Source organism: Salvelinus namaycush, chromosome 1 (assembly GCF_016432855.1).
Source record: "Salvelinus namaycush isolate Seneca chromosome 1, SaNama_1.0, whole genome shotgun sequence".
Classification (NCBI taxonomy): domain Eukaryota; kingdom Metazoa; phylum Chordata; class Actinopteri; order Salmoniformes; family Salmonidae; genus Salvelinus; species Salvelinus namaycush.
Window position 1 is genome coordinate 12,949,164 of NC_052307.1, and position 21,197 is coordinate 12,970,360.

The following is a 21,197-nucleotide window of genomic DNA, read 5'->3' on the forward strand; positions in this document are numbered from 1 at the left end:
ATTCTTAAGCACTGTAAAGTACTTGCCACGCCCTGCCCAGTCCAGCATATTGGTACAGACAGATGCCTACTCTCTACAAGAGGGTTCTACCAACAATTATTTGGGCAACATTTGGGTAACATTTAGAATTTCCAGTGAATATCTGACATCTTTGTAAAGTTTCATTGGAGAACAGCAGAAATCAGAGGTGGTCTTCCCTGGCCTGGCCTATACAGTAGAATTGTGGGTGAGCGGGTGGAATGGGCGTGTGGTTAATAATGCAGGCCAGGTGTTGGACAGGAACAGCTGTGTCTCACGCTGATTGTGTACTGTACAGTATGTCTGCTGATGGAGCCCAGTGATTCAGACATATCAGGTTACTCTCCTCAGTATTTACATTTACTCTGGAATGCTGTTACAATAAATGGCTGTGTCTGATCCTGATCTCTCATAGCATAGTAAGCTGTGTATCACCATATCTGTCCCTAATGAAGAGTAACAATCTGTGAGTGAATGGGTGGGATTCACTATTGTAAGAGCGAGAGGGGGAGGGGCTCTCCTTCAGTGGTAGGCTAGGCTGCATTGTGAATAATGGAACAGTGCCCAGATGCAGAGAGGGAATACATAATTCTTCCATTGATTTTCCTGAGATTGGCCAAGCATGCTATCCTTCTGTGCTTTTCTCTCTTCTCACTGTCTCCATGGCTGGTCCACTGGGAGAACAGTCAGTCAGGAAGCACAGCTGATGCTAACGCTGCCAGACACTCAGCTCCAGACTATGCAGCACATCCACTGAGCTTACTGATGATGATGATGCATACGCAGAGAACATACAGTCAGCTGTGGCCCGGGGAAGTCCAGACCTCCGCTGTGACACTTATCAACACAGGCTATCACATCGCTGGCAATATACTATGCTGGTTCTGTAGTGGGCTATCACTGCCACTGGCTGAATGACTGAGTGGGATAATGATGGTGGCTGAGATGGAAGATAATTGGTGTGGTAATGGTAGAACAAAATGGGGGATGGGTTTGTATTGATTAAGGATGAGTCACTGGATCAATTAGGATTTATAGCCTTCTGGAGGGGGGTGAAGTAATACTCCTGCATCACTCATTTAGGGATTTTGAGATGAAAGTAGATGCGTTCTTTGCCAAAAACAATGTAAATACATTTTCAAGATATCTTGTAATAAATACTGGCCCACTAGACAGCACTTAGCGACAGCCTCATAATCTGGTTTTATGGTTGGATGTGACAGAGCATGTTTTGAGATGTTTATGAGATGTTGAGATGGGTCAAATCATTTTGATCAATCCTGGGAGTGTATTATTCATTAATACATTACATTTGCACTCTTTCAAGTGAGTCTTTAATCAAATGAATGTGGTTTACAAATCAAATGTGGTTTTCTCTGTGGTGTTCTTTCCTTTTTTCTAAGAACTGGGATTCTCTCTAAATGGTTTAAATGAGCTCTATAGTAGTGGCATTGATTTGAATCAATCAATCAATGATTTCAATAAATAAATATTGCCTACCTTTTCTAGTGTTTTATGTAAGCATATTGGACACTACTACAGTCACCCATAATGAAACAGTGGGTAATGGGATATGGGTAAACCAGTCTTGAAACTGTTACCAAAAGATTACAATCTCTGGGACAGCATCCAAACAGATGCTCATTTGGTATGATGATCTTTTTCAGAGGCCTGCTACTGGAGGCAGCTGCTAAGCAGTCCATTGTGTGTTCGACTCCATACCACCCCCTTATTACAGGCCAACTCCCAACACTTCCGGAGAGCAATAACGTTCCAATCATCTACTGCCATCTTCTGGCTGTATTGAAAACCAGTGTCATGTTTATTGATTATTGGAAAAATACATCCAAGGAGACTGGCGATCTTGTATGAATTCACAATTTCCAATAGATCCATATTTGGGTGTTTTGGTTCGTCAAAACAAACCTTGATGAAGGTCTATTAAAAACTATAATGAGAAATTGAAGAACATGAAATTAACCATGAGTATGATCATGCTGAATCATTTCAATGTGTTAGATGTAGGGTTTTACTTCCTGTTTTCTCTGACTAGCAGTGTCCCTGTTTCCTAGTGACTATCATCTTGTTGCCTAGTGACTATAATGTTGTTGCCTAGTGACTATCATCTTGTTGCCTAGTGACTATCATCTTGGTTTTGAATTAAGTGAACTCCAACTGTCTCAAGAGGGAATATTGTAGGTTTATCTTATGACAGCATTACATTTCAACACAGATATCTTATAAAGCAAAAGCAAACCTTTATTTTTCTATTTAGAATATACAAAACAGTACCTAGTTGTCATAGAGATAAAACACAAGTACAAGATAATTTGTTTTTACAGTGAAGGTGATTGGGAATGATTTGTGTTGATTGGTAGGCCTGTTGTGTAGGGGAGTAGCTGCTACACAACAGTAAATTTAGCCTACGTGCAAGAGCAGCATGCATACCGACACTTTTCCCCATGACTCTTTACCGTAACATCTGTAACAGAGCATGAATGGCATGGTGATATTCAATTCAGGAGAAGATCATTGATTTTGAATTGAAAAAATCAGATCAGTTACCTGCAGGGAGGATGTTATCCTTACAGTATCAGTATCCCTGGGTTGTACTGGCCCAGCAGGAAAATTATCTCCATTAACCCATAAGAGTCTAAGCCAGGGGTGGGGGGTTCTACTAAGCTATATGGAATTGTTTTAAGAAGGTGATACCAAGGATCATTTAGTTATATGATTTTGATTTTAAGACCCCTTGAAGTATCAAAAAAATATAGATGAAAAAATTATTTATTTTTGGCTTTAGCACTATTAACCCATTCAAACGCATTTAATAACAAATTCACTACATGGAACAACAGATAGTCCCTCCAAAAATCTAAATAAAGTTCATTCTGAAGTGTCTGTCCTATATCTGAAAGATATAAGAAAGATCAGGGAACATTTGTTTTTATTTCTATTTTTTACATGTATTTAACCCCTTATTTTCAACTAGTACCTGAGAAAACTAGTACCAACTAGTACCTAAAAACCTGTTTTTGCTTTGTCATTATGGGGTATTGTGTATAAATGGATGAGAAAAAAACGATTTAATCCATTTTAGAATAAGGCTGTAACGTAACAAAATGTGGAAACAGTCAAGGGGTCTGAATACTTTCCGTATGCACTGTACGACTTAAAACCTCCACATTCCTACATAATTCCTCCATGTTCATAAAACAAGAAATACGTTTATACAAACTTAATTGTCTTTTTAATAATAAAATATATTACATTAATTTAATTAATTACAACACTTTTAATCAATTTGAGGTCTTCATTCAGCTTTGACATCGCTATCTTGAGATCCTCTTTTTTGTTGCAGCCACATTTCTCCACAAGAGAAAATCAATTATAACTTAAGCCATTACCAATCACCTGCTGACTGTGTTCACATAAGACAACACGGAAAAACATTTGATAAACAATGTTAATCGTATCATTGGCCTCCAGTTTTATGTCGAGTTCCTTGACAACAGGTCAAAAGGGGTAAGTAGAATGTGTAAGTATACTAATGTGAAAATACTGTACATGTGCATACTAGTGGTGCACGGGTCAGGTGTTTGTTCACCCACACCCGCCGCAATTGCTAATAACCCATCCGCAACCACCTGACTATATGTGATAAAGTGAAAATCTGAGGCCCGCACCTGATCCTAACCCGCAAATATAGAAAATGTGCTATAGGCTACAGTCAAAGACTGCAGAACAAGGGGTTGCAGGACTTAGATATGTTTCTGCTTATAATTTCTGACATGCTGGTAGGCTATTTGTTAGTCAACTTATCTATAATTAGATACATGTAGCTTCTCTTATGTGTTTCATTTTGAGTTTGCATCTCAATATTACATTTTATACTGTATACATCACAGAAGACTGAAATATAACAAAACCAATTGACAGAAACAGGTTTTTTTCAGCTGTTAAAAAAAAGAAGGTTTATTAATTAGGATATTATGGAAAATATTAGTAACATTCCACCCATGAGGTCACTAGAGGGCAATTTGGTCATTTGACTCCAGGATAGGGCTACACGCTTGATGTCATCTCTAGTGTAAAAGCCCCATCAGGCGTGAGCTGCTTGTCGAAATCGTGTCTCACTCTCTGCAAAAGTTAGGCCTATGCGTTCCATTTGATGGAGCAGGCCAGTAAAACAGATTTTTCTGCTACCTCATTGTTGTTTTATTAAGAGACTGACAAGTTATAGCATTTCTGTGTGTAAACAACTATTTTCCCATTTCTGGGCAAGTGAACATAATCTTCGGGCAATCAAAAAATACTGCTGATTTGGCAGATGGGAAAGTACCTTTCTGACCTTAAAATCAGTCTCTGTGTGGGGCATGACAGTGATTAATCAGATGTAAAACGGTTTTATATGAGCTTTGATGAGAACAGAGTTTTTCTAATCAGGTCACAGTTTTAAACTTCTGGAAAAACTCCTGGACCTGTAGGGAGGATGAAACCCCTATCAAACTGCAGCAACCTTGTACTTGTTCATACTAATTCTATTTGAAAACTTACTGGGGGTTTCAGTTACACAGACACAACTGGAATTAGACAATATAACTAACAGGGATGAGCTTGTTTGATGCAGGGTTGCATCATGTAGGCCCATATATACACTACATCTGTAATTAAAAAGTTACAGGTGTATTAACACAGTCATCACTATTTGTTGATTTATAAATTCACTCTGGCTATCTACTCCGATTTCAGAGCACTCTCGTCTGAGTGTGCCAGAGCGTAGAATAACGGATGAATTTACGAACGCCAGTTGAATATTTTAATATGTTTTAAAATGTAACCTTTATTTAACTATGCAAGTCAGTTAAGAACAAATCCTTATTCATAATGACAGCCTACTGGGGAACAGTGGTTTATCTGCCTTGTTCAGAGGCAGAACGGTAGATTTTTACCTTGTCAGCGCAGGGTTTCAATCCAGCAACCTTTCGGTTACTGGCCCAACGCTCTAACCACTAGGCTACCTGCCGCCCAACAATCAGTTAGCAAGTCTGAAATGTCATCATTTCCTAGTTCCGACTAGCACATGAACAAAGGATTCCTCACTTAATTCAATGAGGATTACAGTTGCGTTTGCAAATCATTCTTTACCTTTAACCTAGCGATTACATTACCAAACGTGTGCACTTGAATAGTGATGGGAAACCAAGGCTTTCTGAAGGCTTCAGCACTTTCACCGAAGGTACCACGTTCATCTGTACAAACAATAGTACGCAAGTATAAACACCATGGGACCACACAGCCGTCATACTGCTCAGGAAGGAGACGCGTTCTGTCTCCTAAAGATTAATGTACTTTGATGCGAAAAGTGCAAATCAATCCCCGAACAACAGCAAAGGACCTTGTGAAGATGCTGGAGGAAACGGGTACAAAATGATCTATATCCACAGTAAAACAAGTCCTATATTGACATCCTGAAAGGCTGCACAGCAAGGAAGAAGCCACTTCTCCAAAACCGCCATAAAAAAAGCCATACTGCGGTTTGCAACTGCACATGGGGACAAAGATTGTTCTTTTCGGAGAAATATCCTCTGGTCTGATGAAACAAAAATAGAACTGTTTGGCCATAATGACCATCGTTATGTTTGGAGGAAAAAGGGGGATGCTTGCAAGCCGAAGAACACCATCCCAACCGTGAAGCGCGGGGGTGGCAGCATCATGTTGTGGGGGTGCTTTGCTGCAGGAGGGACTGGTGCACTTCACAAAATAGATGGCATCATGAGGGAGGAAAATGTGGATTTATTGAAGCAACATCTCAAAACATCATTCAGGAAGTTAAAGCTTGGTTGCAAATGGGTCTTCCAAATGGACAGTGACCCCAAGCATACTTCCAAAGTTGTGGCAAAATGGCTTAAGGACAACAAAGTCAAGGTATTGGAGTGGCCATCACAAAGCCCTGACCTCAATCCTATAGAAAATTTGTTGGCAGAACTGAAAAAGCGTGTGCGAGCAAGGAGGCCTACAAACCTGACTCGGTTACACCAGCTCTGTCAGGAGGAATGAGCCAAATTTCACCCAACTTATTGTGGGAAGCTTGTGGAAGGCATTTGACCCAAGTTAAACAATTTAAAGGCAATGCTACCAAATACTAATTGAGTGTATGTAAACTTCAAACCCACTGGTAATGTGATGAAATAAATAAAAGCTGAAATAAATCATTCTCTCTACTATTATTCTGACGTTTCACATTCTTAAAATAAAGTGGGGATCCTAACTGACCTAAGACAGGGAATTTTTACTCGGGTTAAATGTCAGGAATTGTGAAAAACTACATTCTTATCACACACATAATATGAAATGACCTAACATACAATCAGAGATGTCATGGCTATCCTACTGTGAACATTAAGATTGTAATCTTTACCTTACAGCTCTCCACACCTGGTACATTTCAGAGCGAGAATAAGCATCAATGGACAGCCAATCAGCAAAGAGCTCTTCACCAAATACTTCTGGGAGGTGTATGCCCAGTTAAAGGCTACAAAGTTCTAGTATGTCTTCATAGAGAGTTGAAGAATGAACACTGATGTAGCCCATCACTCTCAAAGGAACTCTCTGACCCTTTCTTGTTATGACTGTGTCACTGCACTGATCCTCAATACTCCCATGGAGTTAGTATGCCGGCCTATCTCCGCTTCCTCACGATCCTGGCGTTCCATGTCTTCCTATAGGAGAGGGTAACATTCACATACCCTGTCACATGTACAGTTTGTTTACAAATGTGTGTTTGTTTACAAACGACCAAATCAATTGAGAACAGTTGTAAACCATTCTGAGCAGTATCTTTCTATATAACAGATGGATTTATCTGTAGAGGTTGTGATTTGAAGGGCCTATGACTGTGCAAACATCATCAGGTAATTTTGCTGCATATCATAAAGGCTATATTATCAAAGTCAAACATAAGATTGATTAGTTACAGAATCCGTATTCACTTATTTTTCTTTCTGATATTTGGTGAACAGGAAGCCATGGGTTTGTGGGATCTCCTCCTTAGGAATTGATCAAGTATACTAGGAGACACCATAGAGGAGAAAGCATGTATATTTCAGGTGAGAGTAATGCATGTTGTGTTGTGTGAGGTCAACCTATGAACTGTGTACCTGCCTGTGGCATTATTCTTACTATCAATTTTTTTAAAAATTGTTTTATTTAACCTGTATTTAACTAGGCAAGTCAGTTAAGAACAAATTCTTATTTACAATGACGGCCTATCCCGGCCAAAACCAGACGACGCTGGGCCAATTGTGCGCCGCCCTATGAGACTCCCAATCACAGCCGGATGTGATACAGCCTGGATTCGAACCAGGGACTGTAGTGACGCCTCTTGCACTTTGATGCAAGATGCAAGTGCCACTCAGTCTGTCTGCAGGGGTGAATGTAGTAGAATAAAGTCCTTTCTCTCCTCAACCAAGGGGTGCGAGCATTCACTGTGAGGCAGCATACTAGGCCCATGACTGTTCTACCGGACAGAGCCGAAGAGACTGGGGTGAGTCACTGGGGCCTTTTCTCATGGCTTTGGCATAAAACTAGTAGATTTGCATTGATTTTGCTATGCATTTGTTTGAGTGCGCCCATATTTCACATGCTGAGTTGACCCCCTCTCCCCTGCCTTGTGTAGTGTCCCCTGTGGGTATGTCCAGATCTGGAGCAGTATGAAGTTGGGGCTGACCCTCTGTGTCTAGGCCTGGCTGGACAACAGCAGCGCTGCAATGCATCACTTGCCCTGCAGCACAGCAAGACCTGGCTACACTGCTACCAACAGTCTGGTGTGTGTGTGGATGTGTGTGTTAGATTATAACTCGCAAAGTATGACAATGTTATTCTAGCTAGTGTGGGAACGTATTTCTCAAAATAACAGTACACATTCCAATTGTGATGAGGTTCAGTGACTGTGTGCCTCTGCTTACTTGCAGATGACCAGCTCACTACCCCAGTAGTGGAGAACAGGCTGGTCTCCCAGGCAGCAGCCTTTCAGCCCAGCATCATGGTTAAAGGTCAATAGCATATTTTCACCCATGGAACATCCAGATATAAAAATGCCTGAATGTACAAAATAAATAATAATCTATCTCACCCTTCCCACACTTCTCCACTAATTTCCCTCTGTCTCCTCTGTCTCCAGGTCTGATGGTGCAGGCGTAAATCAAAATGCCTGAGCCGGGGGAAGAGACCCTGTAAACTGGAGATTACGGTTTGACCGACCCCGCTGAGGGTGGTCCTTCCTCAGGTTTTTCTACAGTGGCCTGTATTGGTCAAACGATTGTGGAAAATTGTACGCTCATATAACTGTAGGAAATAGTTGCATTGCACCAAACATCAGCACGCACCTGAGATTGACGCTCACATTAATATGATACAAAATTATCATCCATAAATTTTACGGTAAGATTTGAGTGTGTATTTCTTTGCTAGACAGCCTACTCACTATGTGCCTGTGTATGACAGATGCCCTGTGGTCAGAGTACTGCTGTTCAACACCACAGGGGAGAGGGACTCTGCTACCATGCTAAAGCTCTTAGTGGTGAGTACTACAGGTCTGGGATCAGATACACAAATGCTGCTCTGTCCTGCTCTAGTCTGCAGCTCTGGCCATGATCTGACTATTGTACAGCACCCAAAGAAGCACAACACAGATCAAACACTGAAATAGACAAAATATCAAATCTTCTCCCTTTGTTGTCCTTGCAGCTATGCCAGTTTGATTTGACTGTGTTTTGTTCCAACATCACTGAAACTATTACAGAAAACAATGCAGGTGGGTTATCTTCTCTCTCTGGGCTTCTCTGTCTGGGGTTTTAACAGACAAGTCGTGCAAATAAATGTTTATTTACTGAAGCATAACTGCCACAATAAATATATGATTACACAAGTTGGAATATTTGTTTTCTTGGCTGTGTAAAAAAACATGCTACCACATTCATTGTCCAGCTCTGAAAAATGTCATAGATGTGTGTGTAGTCCTTTACTCTCTTTGTGTGCTCTGCTCTTTTACAGATCAGCAGAATGTCAATGTGTTGATGGAGAACATGCTCACCCGTTGCCTGGACAACGAGAGCAGCTAGCAGAGCCTGAGTGGGAGAGAGAAGCAGCAGGGATCTGAGTCAGAGCTGCTGATACAGGACAAGTTCCCCCTGCTGGCCAAGACCAGGAGACACACCCCTGCATCCTCAGCGCCCTCCAGTGGATCAGTCAGGGAAAGGACACTGCTGGCTACTGCAGGGAGCCACTATCTCAAATCAAATCAAATTGTATTTGTCACGTGTGCCGAATACAACAGGTGCAGCTTACTGTGAAATGCGTACATACAAGCCCTTAAGCAACAATGCAGTTCAAGAAATAGAGTTAAGAAAATATTTACTAAATAAACTAAAGTGAAAAAATAATAATAATAATGAATTAATATATATTTTTTTTAAGTAAAAAGTAACAGAAGAAACATAACAATAACGAGGCTATATACAGGGGGTACCGGTACCGAGTTAATGTGCCGGGGGTACAGGTTAGTCAATGTAATTTGTAAAGTGACTATGCATAGCTAATAAACAGCGGGTAGCAGCTGTAAATAGTCCGGGTGACTAATTGTTCAGCAGTCTTCCAGTACAACCCAGTGTCATGGCAAAAGCAGCAGCACTAAGAGAGGCAGCCCACATCTCTGGCCTGGTCACAGGTAGTCTACACTTAGTAGGAGTGGCTCTGAATCACCTGGACCCCTCGCTCGAGTCCTAATGGATTATTGGCACAGTGGTTTGGATTCTGTTTGGATCAGTAGTTAGTTTGGATCCGTCTGGCTGTTTTTTATGTAGGACATTGAGATACAGTCAATGTTTGACAGGTATAATATCTGAGGTGTTTACAGCTAAGGGTCATCTTGAATAGAGGTGTGCTCCTTGTCCAGTGCGCTGTACTCAAGTTGCTCTGTCAGTGCAGGATCCCTGAGCTTTTATACTATGAAGTTACAGCTGTTGGCCTACTGTCAGCAAGTAATATTTCTTTCTGATAGAACTTTAAGTTTATTGATTTTCTCAGGGTGATTAACTTATGATTGAGTTGGATTGTATTTTCTCTTAGAATTATTGTTTTGACTAATGTAAATAACGAAAATGAAAGTACAAATTGTTTCTAAATAGTTTATTTAAAAATGTTATTAATTGTGAGTAAAGATTTATTTTCATGTTCATTTGTACCCTAGCCTAGCACTGACTGTTCATACGTACAGACTGCCACATATTCCCTGACCTTTGCTAGAGTTGCCCTGAAACAGAACAACATGCCTGTCTGTCTCTGTCTGCATGCCCCCTCAGTGAATGAATTCCCTGTAATGTCTTAGGTAAGCTTACAGACAGACACAATCTTAAAAGCTAAATGGAATGCAATATTTTGCCATTAGCTTTACCTTCAAAATATTACGAGAGGAAGTTTGCTCCAATCCCCTTATCCTGTCTGAATCCTTTCATTACTTCAGCATCTGAGGGGGGTATCGCTATGGCCAGGCCCGTGAAAGAAAGGGTTAAAGTGGGATGTTTGTGTGGGTTCAGGGCCCCGCTAGGGGACGAGTGTCTCTCTCTCGCTTATTAGCCTCTCATCAAGATTACCATAGACACAAGGTCATAGGAGAGGAGCTCTACAATCTTAGGAAAAAATGTGCTATCTAGAACCTAAAAACGAATCTTCCTGAACTTTGAATAGAAAATATGATTAGTGGCATTTAATGAAACTGTTCTACGAATCAGTAAACATTTTCATGCTACGCACAGAGATTTAGCCATACATCCTCTCAGGATATATTGGATATTGCTGCTGGACTGCATGTTACAGTGGATTGAAAGCCTCGGTGACAAGCACATCAAAAGAGCAGAATATACACCAAACACACAATGAAACTAAAAAGACGATCCAATAGGATGTTACATTGAACATATACATTTCAATACATTTAGTCAATAGGATTTCAGAGGCAATAGAGTAATTAGAAAGGCTAGTTCTGATGAGGATATTAGTGTAGCTGGTGCTTGCTGCTAGTTGACGGAGACCACCTTTCCCCTTCAATGAGAAACTGCAGGGATTTGGTCATGATTCTGCAGCGCCTCTGCTCTCTGAGAAGATTGTACTATTTAGAATTCAATTACAGCAGGGACTCCCATTACAGGTCCCTGAATGAAGCTCTGGGAGTGGTGGGCGGTAAGCAGACCGCAACACTGCAGTTATACTGTCAAAGTAGGGTGTCCAATCCTAAACATATTTTGAGCAATGGGTAAAACAATATATTGTGTAGACAATTCTCTAAGAAAACCAATGGTCCAAACTTAAAGTTATTGGAGTGTTTACCCTTGTAGGATGGCAGAATTAAGGTGACTTAATAATCAATTGAGGCTAGAGAAGAAAAAAAATGGAAAATTGCATGGCGTCAGCTAGGCTGCAAGAATTAAGGCTACTGGCTACCTGACAGACTTCCTTTCCCATTGAACTCCTCATCTTTCTCCTCAAATCCGCTGGACATAAAACAATATATAGGTAAGATGGATATCGACTTTGAGTCATGATGTAGTATTTTTCATATTTTAGAATACGCTTTTCATATTAATTCAAAATACTGTTATTTTTTGAAGATTTAGAATATGGTGTAATTGCAGACCACAATTTGGGGTGTTTATTGATGTGGGTGTTCCCTGATATCAGGAAACGCCCATTGATACACTATATGACCAAAGGTGGAAACCTGCTCGTCGAATATCTCATTCCAAAACCATGGACATTAATATGGAGTTGGTAACCCCTTTGCTGCTATAACAGCCTCCACTCTTCTGGGAAGGCTTTCCACTAGATGTTGGAACATTGCTGTGGGGATTTGCCACAAGAGCAATAGTGATGTCGGGCACTGATGTTGGGCATTTAGGCCTGGCTCGTAGTCGGCGTTCCAATTAATACCAAAGGTGTTTGATGGGGTTGAGGTCAGGGCTCTGTGCAGGCCAGTCAAGTTCTTCCAAACCGATCTCGACAAACCATTTCTGTATGTACCTCGCTTTGTGCAAGGGGGCATTGTCATGCTGAAAAAGTAAAGGTCCTTCCCCAAACTGTTGCCACAAAGTTGGAAGCACAGAATCGTCTAGAATGTCATTGTATGCTGTAATGTTAAGATTTCCCTTCACTGGAACTAAGGGGCCTAACCCGAACCATGAAAAACAGCCCCAGACCATTATTCCTCGACCAAAATGTACAGTTGGCACTATGCATTGGGGCAGGTAGCGTTTTCCAGACATCCACTAAACTCAGTTTAGTCTGTTGGACTGCCAGATGGTGAAGCGTCATTCATCACTAGAGAACACGTTTCCACTGCTCCAGAGTCCAATGGTGGCAAGCTTTACACCACTCCAGCCGATGCTTGGTTTGCGCATGGTGATCTTAGGCTTGTGTGCGGCTGCTCAGCCACAGAAACCCATTTCATGAAGCTCCCAACAAGCAGTTATTGTGCTGACGTTGCTTCCAGAGGCAGTTTGGAACTCAATAGTGAGTGTTGCAACCGATGACACGATTTTTACGTGCTATTGGTCAGTTCCAATGTTATGAGACTGATGGGTTCTCGACACATATGATTTGTTTACATAGTAGGTTAGGTGAAATAGCGTGGCAGGTTAGGTGAATTAGCGTGGCAGGTTAGGTGAAATAGCGTGGCAGGTTAGGTGAAATAGCGTGGCAGGTTAGGTGAAATAGCGTGGTAGGTTAGGTGAAATAGCGTGGCAGGTTAGGTGAAATAGCGTGGCAGGTTAGGTGAAATAGCGTGGCAGGTTAGGTGAATTAGCGTGGCAGGTTAGGTGAAATAGCGTGGCAGGTTAGGTGAAATAGCGTGGCAGGTTAGGTGAAATAGCGTGGCAGGTTAGGTGAAATAGCGTGGCAGGTTAGGTGAAATAGCGTGGCAGGTTAGGTGAAATAGCGTGGCAGGTTAGGTGAATTAGCGTGGCAGGTTAGGTGAAATAGCGTGGCAGGTTAGGTGAAATAGCGTGGCAGGTTAGGTGAAATAGCGTGGCAGGTTAGGTGAAATAGCGTGGCAGGTTAGGTGAAATAGCGTGGCAGGTTAGGTGAAATAGCGTGGCAGGTTAGGTGAAATAGCGTGGCAGGTTAGGTGAATTAGCGTGGCAGGTTAGGTGAATTAGCGTGGCAGGTTAGGTGAAATAGCGTGGCAGGTTAGGTGAAATAGCGTGGCAGGTTAGGTGAAATAGCGTGGCAGGTTAGGTGAAATAGCGTGGCAGGTTAGGTGAAATAGCGTGGCAGGTTAGGTGAAATAGCGTGGCAGGTTAGGTGAAATAGCGTGGCAGGTTAGGTGAAATAGCGTGGCAGGTTAGGTGAAATAGCGTGGCAGGTTAGGTGAAATAGCGTGGCAGGTTAGGTGAAATAGCGTGGCAGGTTAGGGTGAAATAGCGTGGCAGGTTAGGTGAAATAGCGTGGCAGGTTAGGTGAAATAGCGTGGCAGGTTAGGTGAATTAGCGTGGCAGGTTAGGTGAAATAGCGTGGCAGGTTAGGTGAAATAGCGCGGCAGGTTAGGTGAAATAGCGCGGCAGGTTAGGTGAAATAGCGCGGCAGGATAGATGAAATAGCGCGGCAGGTTAGGTGAAATAGCGCGGCAGGTTAGGTGAATTAGCGTGGCAGGTTAGGTGAAATAGCGTGGCAGGTTAGGTGAAATAGCGTGGCAGGTTAGGTGAAATAGCGTGGCAGGTTAGGTGAAATAGCGTGGCAGGTTAGGTGAAATAGCGTGGCAGGTTAGGTAAAATAGCGTGGCAGGTTAGGTGAAATAGCGTGGCAGGTTAGGTGAAATAGCGTGGCAGGTTAGGTGAATTAGCGTGGCAGGTTAGGTGAAATAGCGTGGCAGGTTAGGTGAAATAGCGTGGCAGGTTAGGTGAAATAGCGTGGCAGGTTAGGTGAAATAGCGTGGCAGGTTAGGTGAAATAGCGTGGCAGGTTAGGTGAAATAGCGTGGCAGGTTAGGTGAAATAGCGTGGCAGGTTAGGTGAAATAGCGTGGCAGGTTAGGTGAAATAGCGTGGCAGGTTAGGTGAAATAGCGTGGCAGGTTAGGTGAAATAGCGTGGCAGGTTAGGTGAATTAGCGTGGCAGGTTAGGTGAATTAGCGTGGCAGGTTAGGTGAATTAGCGTGGCAGGTTAGGTGAAATAGCGTGGCAGGTTAGGTGAAATAGCGTGGCAGGTTAGGTGAATTAGCGTGGCAGGTTAGGTGAATTAGCGTGGCAGGTTAGGTGAATTAGCGTGGCAGGTTAGGTGAAATAGCGTGGCAGGTTAGGTGAAATAGCGTGGCAGGTTAGGTGAAATAGCGTGGCAGGTTAGGTGAAATAGCGTGGCAGGTTAGGTGAAATAGCGTGGCAGGTTAGGTGAAATAGCGTGGCAGGTTAGGTGAAATAGCGTGGCAGGTTAGGTGAATTAGCGTGGCAGGTTAGGTGAAATAGCGTGGCAGGTTAGGTGAAATAGCGTGGCAGGTTAGGGTGAAATAGCGTGGCAGGTTAGGTGAAATAGCGTGGCAGGTTAGGTGAAATAGCGTGGCAGGTTAGGTGAATTAGCGTGGCAGGTTAGGTGAAATAGCGTGGCAGGTTAGGTGAAATAGCGCGGCAGGTTAGGTGAAATAGCGCGGCAGGTTAGGTGAAATAGCGCGGCAGGTTAGATGAAATAGCGCGGCAGGTTAGGTGAAATAGCGCGGCAGGTTAGGTGAAATAGCGCGGCAGGTTAGGTGAAATAGCGCGGCAGGTTAGGTGAAATAGCGCGGCAGGTTAGATGAAATAGCGCGGCAGGTTAGGTGAAATAGCGCGGCAGGTTAGGTGAATTAGCGTGGCAGATTAGGTGAAATAGCGTGGCAGGTTAGGTGAAATAGCGTGGCAGGTTAGGTGAAATAGCGTGGCAGGTTAGGTGAAATAGCGTGGCAGGTTAGGTGAATTAGCGTGGCAGGTTAGGTGAATTAGCGTGGCAGGTTAGGTGAAATAGCGTGGCAGGTTAGGTGAAATAGCGTGGCAGGTTAGGTAAAATAGCGTGGCAGGTTAGGTGAAATAGCGTGGCAGGTTAGGTGAAATAGCGTGGCAGGTTAGGTGAATTAGCGTGGCAGGTTAGGTGAAATAGCGTGGCAGGTTAGGTGAAATAGCGTGGCAGGTTAGGTGAAATAGCGTGGCAGGTTAGGTGAAATAGCGTGGCAGGTTAGGTGAAATAGCGTGGCAGGTTAGGTGAAATAGCGTGGCAGGTTAGGTGAAATAGCGTGGCAGGTTAGGTGAAATAGCGTGGCAGGTTAGGTGAAATAGCGTGGCAGGTTAGGTGAAATAGCGTGGCAGGTTAGGTGAAATAGCGTGGCAGGTTAGGTGAAATAGCGTGGCAGGTTAGGTGAAATAGCGTGGCAGGTTAGGTGAAATAGCGTGGCAGGTTAGGTGAATTAGCGTGGCAGGTTAGGTGAATTAGCGTGGCAGGTTAGGTGAAATAGCGTGGCAGGTTAGGTGAAATAGCGTGGCAGGTTAGGTGAAATAGCGTGGCAGGTTAGGTGAATTAGCGTGGCAGGTTAGGTGAATTAGCGTGGCAGGTTAGGTGAAATAGCGTGGCAGGTTAGGTGAAATAGCGTGGCAGGTTAGGTGAAATAGCGTGGCAGGTTAGGTGAATTAGCGTGGCAGGTTAGGTGAAATAGCGTGGCAGGTTAGGTGAAATAGCGTGGCAGGTTAGGTGAATTAGCGTGGCAGGTTAGGTGAATTAGCGTGGCAGGTTAGGTGAAATAGCGTGGCAGGTTAGGTGAAATAGCGTGGCAGGTTAGGTGAATTAGCGTGGCAGGTTAGGTGAATTAGCGTGGCAGGTTAGGTGAAATAGCGTGGCAGGTTAGGTGAAATAGCGTGGCAGGTTAGGTGAAATAGCGTGGCAGGTTAGGTGAAATAGCGTGGCAGGTTAGGTGAAATAGCGTGGCAGGTTAGGTGAAATAGCGTGGCAGGTTAGGTGAAATAGCGTGGCAGGTTAGGTGAAATAGCGTGGCAGGTTAGGTGAAATAGCGTGGCAGGTTAGGTGAAATAGCGTGGCAGGTTAGGTGAATTAGCGTGGCAGGTTAGGTGAAATAGCGTGGCAGGTTAGGTGAAATAGCGTGGCAGGTTAGGGTGAAATAGCGTGGCAGGTTAGGTGAAATAGCGTGGCAGGTTAGGTGAAATAGCGTGGCAGGTTAGGTGAATTAGCGTGGCAGGTTAGGTGAAATAGCGTGGCAGGTTAGGTGAAATAGCGCGGCAGGTTAGGTGAAATAGCGCGGCAGGTTAGGTGAAATAGTGCGGCAGGTTAGATGAAATAGCGTGGCAGGTTAGGTGAAATAGCGTGGCAGGTTAGGTGAATTAGCGTGGCAGGTTAGGTGAAATAGCGTGGCAGGTTAGGTGAAATAGTGTGGCAGGTTAGGTGAAATAGCGTGGCAGGTTAGGTGAAATAGCGTGGCAGGTTAGGTGAATTAGCGTGGCAGGTTAGGTGAATTAGCGTGGCAGGTTAGGTGAAATAGCGTGGCAGGTTAGGTGAAATAGCGTGGCAGGTTAGGTAAAATAGCGTGGCAGGTTAGGTGAAATAGCGTGGCAGGTTAGGTGAAATAGCGTGGCAGGTTAGGTGAATTAGCGTGGCAGGTTAGGTGAAATAGCGTGGCAGGTTAGGTGAAATAGCGTGGCAGGTTAGGTGAAATAGCGTGGCAGGTTAGGTGAAATAGCGTGGCAGGTTAGGTGAAATAGCGTGGCAGGTTAGGTGAAATAGCGTGGCAGGTTAGGTGAAGTAGCGTGGCAGGTTAGGTGAAATAGCGTGGCAGGTTAGGTGAAATAGCGTGGCAGGTTAGGTGAAATAGCGTGGCAGGTTAGGTGAAATAGCGTGGCAGGTTAGGTGAAATAGCGTGGCAGGTTAGGTGAATTAGCGTGGCAGGTTAGGTGAATTAGCGTGGCAGGTTAGGTGAAATAGCGTGGCAGGTTAGGTGAAATAGCGTGGCAGGTTAGGTGAAATAGCGTGGCAGGTTAGGTGAATTAGCGTGGCAGGTTAGGTGAATTAGCGTGGCAGGTTAGGTGAAATAGCGTGGCAGGTTAGGTGAAATAGCGTGGCAGGTTAGGTGAAATAGCGTGGCAGGTTAGGTGAAATAGCGTGGCAGGTTAGGTGAATTAGCGTGGCAGGTTAGGTGAATTAGCGTGGCAGGTTAGGTGAAATAGCGTGGCAGGTTAGGTGAATTAGCGTGGCAGGTTAGGTGAAATAGCGTGGCAGGTTAGGTGAAATAGCGTGGCAGGTTAGGTGAAATAGCGTGGCAGGTTAGGTGAAATAGCGTGGCAGGTTAGATGAAATAGCGTGGCAGGTTCGGAGACTGAGGTTTAGGTTAAGAAAAGGTTTAGGGTTATTATCACAAAAACAAGCGTATCTCTGTGAAATGTCAACGGAGCACTGAGTTACCTACCTCATCCCCTTACTGTTTTTATTTAATTACTTTTCTGCTCTTTTGCACACCAGTATCTCTACTTGCACATGATCATCTGATGATTTATCACTGTAACGGAATTCCTCCTCCTCTTCATACGAAGAGGAGGAGTAGTGATTCGACCAAAATGCAGCGTGGTTATGTGACATAATGATTTATTAAACAAGACGAAGACGAAACGAAATACACTTGATAAACTACAAAACAAATAAACGATGTAGACAGACCTGGACACGAACTTACATATAACGTGAAGAACGCATGAACAGGAAACAGACTACATACAAAACGAACGAACGAACGATACCGAAACAGTCCCGTGTGGCGTAACATACAGACACTGACACAGGAGACAACCACCCACAAACAAACAATGTGACACCACCTACCTTAATATGATTCTCAATCAGAGGAGATGAAAACCACCTGCCTCTAATTGAGAACCATATCAGGTACCCATTAAACCAACATAGAAACACAAAACATAGACTGCCCACCCAAACTCACGTCCTGACCAACTAACACATACAAAACTAACAGAAAACAGGTCAGGAACGTGACAATCACTCCAGTGTTAATCTGCTAAATTGTAATTATTCGCTCCTATGGCCTATTTATTGCCTACCTCCTCATGCCTTTTGCACACAATGTATATAGACTCATTTTTTCCCCCTACTGTGTTATTGACTTGTTTATTGTTTACTCCATATGTAACTCTGTGTTGTTGTTTGTTCACACTGCTATGCCTTATCTTGGCCAGGTCGCAGTTGTAAATGAGAACTTGTTCTCAACTAGCCTACCTGGTTAAATAAAGGTGAAATAAAAAATAAAATAAAAATAAAAGTGTATATCAAGCTTTTTATTTTCAAAGCCTTTTACATGTAATTCTGCTCGTGTCATGTTCATTTAGCTTTTTGCAACCCGCAAACAACTTTGAAGAGGACAACCACGAAAATGTAAAATCCTCAAAAGTTGTTATGAGAAACCAGCACCGCTATGTCAGCAGAATTCTGTGCTTGCTATGTCTTAGGTTACGACATCCGACTTTTTTGATATAATGTTAATGATATGTTAGAAAAAGACCCCACTGAACGATTCAGAACACAAATAATCATATTTGTCTCGGTAAAATGTATTTTATAACATAAGGAATTGAAATTTCATCTTCTGTGTGGACACCCTAATCAGAGGCTCAATACTCTGTGAGGTGGCAGCACTGCAACTACTGAAGTAACTTAGGAGAAGAAAATACGATTTTAATGGCGAGAAAACATTCTCCTTCTTCAAAGTGTAGCTGCTGTGGATGTAATCAGATTAATGTGAGACAACAAAGGTAATGTTGGATTATATATCCAATGGGGTCTGAATGCCCTCCAGTCTTCTGCTGTTCCTGCATTCTCTGTTGTTAAAAGGAAAAAGAGGAAACTATGAGCCAGTGGAGCTGAGGGTCACAAGGCGTACGGACCTCTTTGAGATGTCAAAATTGTTTAGGGTCAGGCTTGAATTGAAGTTCAGCAACTTTTCTAAGGTCTCCATGTGAATATGTGTGTGTGTGTCTGCGTGCACGTGTGTGCTTTAGGGAGGACAGTGCAGAGTGTGTGATTGAGCAGGCAGATTAAGCTCCAGTCTGGGCCTTTATAAGAAGTCTCATAAATCCTGGGGGTTCCCCATCTCTAAGAAAGGTGGGCAGTGTCAGATGGCACTTGGTCTGTGAAAGCTCAGCCCCAGAGGCCATCACTCTTTCTCTCAGCATCACTCATGCATGCTCTATTCCCTCTCAATGGCAGTAAAAGTGTAGTAAAAGTGTTAATAAATTCAGTGGCATGAGATCATAGCAGAGGGAAGTCGGGGTGCTGAAAAATCTGATTTGATTATTAAAAGTGATAATAAATAAATACATACCACAAAAGTAGTGCACTGGGCATTTAATAGTCCTGTATTAGTGTTATTAGCAGACCGATATAGCTTTCTGCAGTCTGCCACCCCCCCCCCCCCCCCAAAAAAAAAAACTACTTTCCATGGCTATGCATGAGATACGCAGCCATAAACCTGTATTATTGCTTAATGACAGAATTAGCATTAGTTGGTCATCACCTCCCCATACTCATCCTTCCACCCCCTGTAAACGACCCACTGTTAAAACCTGCTTGTTATAACAGCAAGCCAGAATTCAGTCACTGGTCTTCCTGTAGATTCTCAATATTACGGTGCCAGTGCCACCCATATCAAGGAACAGCACCTATAAACAGGAAGCCGTCATTGATTCACAACATTTCCATACAATGCTGCTGTAAAGTCAGAGGTGCTTTGGGCTTCCTGTCACAATGGTAATCTCAGAGGCACAGAGCAGAGGGGATGTCATGGTATGCCGTGTCACACGGCATGTGTGTGTTTTAATCAAAGTCTAATGGTCATGTTTGTTTGCTCACAGACCACCTAGTTTAAAAAAGGGGTTTTCTCTCTAAAGCCTCTTCTCGATCCCTAGCCCAGCAGCCCAGCCCAGCAGCCCGTATGGTATATGACTGGCAAACTGGAAACTCCATAGTGGGCAGACAGATTTGTTGTGCTGCCAGCACTAATCTGGGTAGTATACTGTTTTATGGTGTAGGATAACTACCCTTATCATGGTTACCCAAATTCCTGGTGGGACTGGGATTAGTGCATATAGCTTTTCCGTAGTACATCACTTCTCTGCAGTAGATCTTGTTTCACTAGTTTATTTTTAGCAGGCTAAACACTGATAAGCTCCTGACTTATCATTCACATAATAAGCTGTTTATGTTGATCAATAACAACATTTAGACCCTATGTATGACCAATTGTTATAGACTTCAGATAATAACTTCATCGACTTTATATAATTATTATAAACATGTTTCCCGGATTTCAGCAGTTTTATTAAAATTCCTGTCTTTTTACTCAGACTAGGGAAGAAGATTACCTCATCAATCACGTCTGCCCACAGACCCTTGACCACATATAACAAACATTGGTCTGGGGGTGTGTCTATGACTGAGGAGGACCTACCCAGGCACAGCTATAAATCTAATGATAAAGCATATGGCCAGGGTCCTACAATAACAAACATCCTCTTAGATAAGGCGTTTCACACTAACCTGAAGATTAAACATAAGTAACACAAGTAATTTAAAATAAAGTTTTCAAATGTTCCAATTACCATAAGAACTATTTTAAAAAACAATAATTTTTCAGAGATCTAAAGGGACAACTAGTCTAGTGATCTTGAAATTGTTTCTACTTTACAACATCCACTCTAACAGACCAACTATTCAAATGCTTAAATGCTTCTTCTCATGATTTCTTCATCTGCCTGTGCTCATTACTGAGTTGGCCGAACAACTGACAAACTGGGACTGTCTTTAGGTCCTTCTCTCTCTTTTGTCTTGATGCTTAATGAAAGCTGCAAGACGTCACTGTGATCCTGCCAGGCAGTAATGCTGAGAGGTGCTCTGCTCTGCAGTGACCCTGTCTGTCACTCTGTTACTCTCAGGCTCCCATACTGCAGGTTGGGTTTGCGTGTCGCTGGGATGAATGGAGCTAGACTTATCTCTGGCCTGCTCTGGTGCCAAGTGTTTAATTAAACTCTGTGTTATTCCAATCCCAGTATGCTGTAGTTAAGCCTGGCCTGGGCTTAGGACTGCTCTGGGGTGTGGAGGGGCTA